The following is a 5,588-nucleotide window of genomic DNA, read 5'->3' on the forward strand; positions in this document are numbered from 1 at the left end:
TCCTCATTGGAAAAATTCGCAAAGAAACAGAAAAAATGACTAAAAGAATTATTCCATCAGGGAATTTCTGACAACACAAACAGGAGGTAGATATTTGTAATTTATCCCTTGGAAAAGCTACAAGTAGACTGAACTAACTGTAATGCAAAAGGAAGAGGATGCTGAGACCTCCAAGACAAATGGACACATCTCTGTTGGGGGCTTTTGCAACATTGCCTCCTAATAAACACCATCCTGAAATGCAAAACACATTACAAAACACAGCAGCATATATCTCCTGCAGCTGCTGCTCTTACATGAGCAACTCTTGCTCCATGAGGACCTCTACAACGCAGCCAGTCACTCTGCTCACTTCATCCAAGATAACAAAATCACCAGTGTTAAGGTGCAATTCATCAAGGTCATTTCAGACACTTCAGGATGAGGTCATCCAGGGGTGCCTAACTTTCTCCTGTGATTCCAAAAGGAGCCAAGCTCACATGCAGACTTGTATTTGGGATCAGATGAATCACATCTAATGAAATTTTACTCTCTGAGATGAAATAGAGCAATAGCATAGCAGAAAGAAGCACTAGCAGCAGCAAAGGGGCTATATGATCAGTGGTTTCTAGGCACAAGTGAAATCAAGTCTGCAAAGCTCCCACAGTCTACAGAAGGCTTGAAACTTCAGAGTTTTGTGACTATTGATACGAGTAAACCTTTACCTTTTTAGATTGGTCCTGACTGAAGCTGCAGTGACAAATGGTTCACTTATGATACAAGGGATGAAGTCACTCTGAAATTCAGTCAGCTAACAGACCACCTTGACTTGAATCATTGGCTTTGATCTTGCTCTGTAAATTTATCTTTTAGTTATAGAAGTAATTTCCTTATTGGCTGTTAGAACTTGGCACTTCCTTAGCTAATTTAGAAGGTACATATAGTGTTATCTTTGCTTCTTTACATATCTACAACTCTGAATTTAAGCAGTTACACATGTTCATTATAGAGCTTTTCAACAAGCAGCACTGTTTTTTTTTTTTAAATGATCTCAGAGATGATAGATGGATAATGAAGTTTATGTAAGAGAATTTAACTTGCAATTAACTGATTCATTAAACAAAATACAACATCTTTTTGTGAATATGTTTTTTTTCCTGTTTATCAGCTTTTCAAAGATTGAAAAGTTCTCCTTCTTTCACAACTCCTCCTGGTTTTCAGTTCAAAATGAATCTATTATTGTAACAGATGCAGGTGGGAAAATATTTTCTCTGCACCTGCAAAAGAAGCTGCTCTGTTCAAAAGACACTTTGACACTTCAACAAAACCTAGTTCCCAGACAGAAACTTCCTTCAGCTTCAGCCATATGACATTTTTTAAAACTGTCAGTAAACACATTGTTCCAGTATTCCCTTCCATTTAACTGAGGCAGCTGAGAACAGGTTGAGTATCTATCATGTACTGCCATAACAACAGATGTAACTGAACAGGGATGTATTTCAGAAAGAAAAGTATTTAATTTTTCACTTAATTTAACTTGACACATCTTGTCATATTTATTTGGAATGAAGTAATTTGCTATTATCTATCCAAACCACATTTGGACAGTCTGTGCTTTTGCTTGCCAGTGCTTTCTGTTCAACACAACAGTGCTGGATAGTTCTGCACATACAGTTTGTGATCAAAAGTAAACAGGATGTATGGAACTCCTAGCATAGAAGTGACTTCTGGAGACCTTGGACCTGTAGCTACACATTCCCACAGCCAGCCCTCATGCCTCCTCTCAACTGGCCACATGAACCAGGGCACACTAGGCTCTGACATCTAGTAGTCACAAAGCTGGGGATGACACAAGCAGCCCTGTGCTGAAAATGCACACTGCAGTGTGGGTTGCCAACATTCGGCTGCTTAATGCATTTTTTGGTGCTGTCTCCACTAAAAGTATCCAAATAAATAATGCCCGTAGTTTATTTCCTAGAATCCAGAAAGGCTTGGGTTTTGAAAATGACCTTTTAGTTCTGAATCCCTCTTGAAGGCAAGGACACCTTTCACTACACTAGGCTACCCAAAGCCTCATCCAACACATCCACATTCACATCTCCAAGGATGGGGCATTCACAGCTTCTCTGGGCAGCCTGTGCCAGGGTCTTCTGACCCTCTGGGTAAAGAATTTCTTCCTCACGTCTTATCTAAATCTACTTTTAGTTTAAAACCATTCTTCAGTATGCTGTAATCCATTCAGTTGCAATTTCTGCAATGTCATAACCTAAGTAGAAGACAGGGAGAAATGGTGGTGCATTCAGTACACCACGTTTTGAGACTAATAAATCTAAAAATATTATCAGGCTTACAAAAGACTTTGCAAGATACTCGGGCAGGAAAAACATTACCATATGATGAGCTGTTGAAAAGTTCAATATTGAAGAAAGCATAGTCCCCATTGGTCATTCCTTGCCGATGAGCAGCCAACATGATGTTCCTGATTGTGTCACCGCTGGCACACATGATTACAACTGGTGGAAGAAAAGAGAAAACACAGATAAGAAAGAGTTCAAGAACTTTATGGAACAGATTCTTTAACATGAATGCTGCCAGACACAGTGACCTGAGTTGTCCTCCCAGTGTTGCAACAAATGTGACAACATAAAGAACAAAGTTTATTACCCAAACTGCTGACAGAAGACAGGCATCAAATACAGATTGACATTTAGCCCTACATTATCCTCTTTTCTTACTCCTGCAGCATATGATAAGTTCTGCCTTCAAATTTCTTCAATTATATCTATTTGTAGAGATGATTGCAACCATAAGCCTTGGTTATTATTTCAAAGTGTGCATAAGACAATCTGAAGATTAAGTAGTAAGATATAGTGACATAGATTTCAATTCTATTGAGTTATTTGGTGTAGATTTTAATCTACACTCATTGTTATCTAACATTTAGATACCTAAAGTCTAGAATTTGTTACTCTATGATGGTAGTACAGAGGCAACACTTCTGCAGCTGTTTCACTCTGCCCTTTGACAGCTTCTAGGGATTCTGTGGTACAAATTTGCTCAAGATATGATTTTATCTTCAACAACTACGTGATAATTCTAGTCAGTCACCTTCAATTGGAGACAATGCTCATGTTAAATGAGCGCCATTTTCAGGCTCAGAAGACTAAATGTAGATGAGAAATTAAATGCCACAGAGCCTCATTTATGATGGACTAGAAGCCAAACAGGGGCTCTGTGCCTACAGGTCCCAAAAGCTGTGCTCCGTGCAGGTGCTGTGCCACTGTGACAACCCAGTGGGATGAAAGTTGTGACAAATCTCTGGGACTTGATCATCAGCCCTCAGCCCTGCAACCCAGGTCTCTTTCTTCCTGGCAAGGGCCAGGAATGGAGGCAGCACGTGGAGTTTTTGAATATACAATCAGCCACCATTGATGGTTAGCAATAAAAAAGACCTTCATAGAATCATAGAATGGCCTGGGTTGAAAAGGACCACAATGATCATTGAGTTTCAACCCCCTGCTATGTGCAGGGTCACCAACCACCAGACCAGGCTGCCCAGAGCCACAGTCAGCCTGGCCTTGAATGCCTCCAGGGATGGGGCATCCACAACCTCCTTGGGCAACCTGTTCCAGTGCATCACCACCCTCTGTGAGAAGAATTTCCTCCTAACATCTAACTTAAGCCTTCCCTGCCTCAGTTTAAAACAATTCCCCCTTGTCCTATCGTTACTCACCCCTGTAAACAGCCGTCCCCTCCCCTGTTTATAGGCTCCCTTCAAGTACTGGAAGGCCATAATGAGGTCTCCCTGGAGCCTTCTCTTCTCCAAACTAAACAAGCCCAGTTCCTTCAACCTTTCTTCATAGGATAGGTGCTCTAGCCCTCTGATCACCTTCAGGCAACCCTGCCTAGAACCTGAGTGTGCAAGCCAAATCCACAGTGTCTCACCCTGAAAGATTTTGCAGCAGTGCTTCTCTGCCAAAGAAGACCTGAGAATAGCAGTGGATAGGAAGCTAGACAAGAGCCAGCAATGTGCTCTTGCATCCCAGAAAGCCAAAAGTATCCTGGGCTGCATCCAAAGAAGCGTGGCAAGCAGGGTGAGGGAGGTCCTGCCCCTCTACTCTTCACTGGTGAGGCCTCACCTGGAGTACTGCATCCAGTTGTGGAGTCCTCAGTACAGGAGAGGCATGGACTTGTTGGAGTGCATCCAGAGGAGGGCCACAAAAATGATCTATGGAATGGAACACCTCTTCTACAAGGACAGACTTAAAAATCTGGGGCTGTTCAGACCGGAGAAGAGAAGGCTCCAAGGAGATCTGATAGCACTTTTCAGCATCTAAAGGGGAGCTAGAGGAAAAAAGGTGACAGACTCTTTAACAGGGTCTGTGGTGATAGAACAAAGGAAAATGGCTTCAACGTAAAGAGGGTAGATTTAGGTTGGATATAAGGAAAAGTCTTTTAGAGTGAGAGTGGTGAGGCACTGCATTGCCAAGAGATGTAAATGATGCCCTGTCTCTGGAGACATTCAAGGTGTGGCTGGATAAGGCCCTGAGTTATATGACTGAGTAGTGCATGTTCCTGTTCATTGCAGGGGAGGTAGACTCGATGACCTTTAAAGGTCCCTTCCAACTCTAAGAATTCATTGATTCTATATGTCTAATATGTTTTTCTCTTTAGAGTAACTATGATGACTGAAAAGTCAATTTCCCAATCACAGGGGAAATTATGGTCCTTGCCACCCCGTCCCCCTGCAGATAGAAAGCAGGAATTCAGCAACAAGGAGAAAAACATCTTTTGCATGGAGCACGTTATACCATAAACTTTTGTACACATTTATGGGACTATCAGTATGAAGCTAGTGACAAGAGACTGTTGCAAAATGTTTTGTCGTTGCATGCTTTGTGGCTACATCCTATATTAAGGTTGTAAGATGTTGGGATGACTACACGCATGTTTCCAAGAATTCTGTCAGGCATGGCAGGGCTCAAAAATTGCAATAATGAATGCAAATATTTTCACTCCCATGATAAATATGAATCAGAATCATATTCAACTTTTCTAGTTATAAGTGTCTGCTATTATAAGAAATTAAGATTTGGCCTATTTGGCCTTTTTACTCAGCTAATGAATCTTCTCTCATCACTTCTCTGGTTGGATGCCATCATAGGCATAAAGTTTCAGAAGCACCACTGGAGTGAATCACATTTGTATTTCCCCACATATCAGGAGAGCAATACCATGCAAAAGTCTGTCCTACTGATCATCACAGCTGAGTAACGTAACAATTTCCAGAGCAGCAGAGCAAGGCATATTTCATAAGTACTGTGAGCTATGTTAGCACGAAGTAAAAGAAGAATTTCTTGCAATGAAATTTGGACCAAATCTTTTCCAGATGAACATCAGGAACAAATTTTGTCTCACTGTTCCTAATTTCAGGATAGGTGAGAGATTCTCTTTTGTAATGTTTCCTTGTTGCTCACCCAACTCTCCCTTGACTTTGCCCATGTAATTCACGTCTACCTGACGTGAACTGTAACCTGCAGATGGAATCAAAGAGATTTCCATATCACCATATCATCAAAGAAAGCTTTTGAGCAAGTGGAAAAATAAAA

Source organism: Meleagris gallopavo, chromosome Z, assembly GCF_000146605.3.
Source record: "Meleagris gallopavo isolate NT-WF06-2002-E0010 breed Aviagen turkey brand Nicholas breeding stock chromosome Z, Turkey_5.1, whole genome shotgun sequence".
In the NCBI taxonomy this organism is placed as follows: domain Eukaryota; kingdom Metazoa; phylum Chordata; class Aves; order Galliformes; family Phasianidae; genus Meleagris; species Meleagris gallopavo.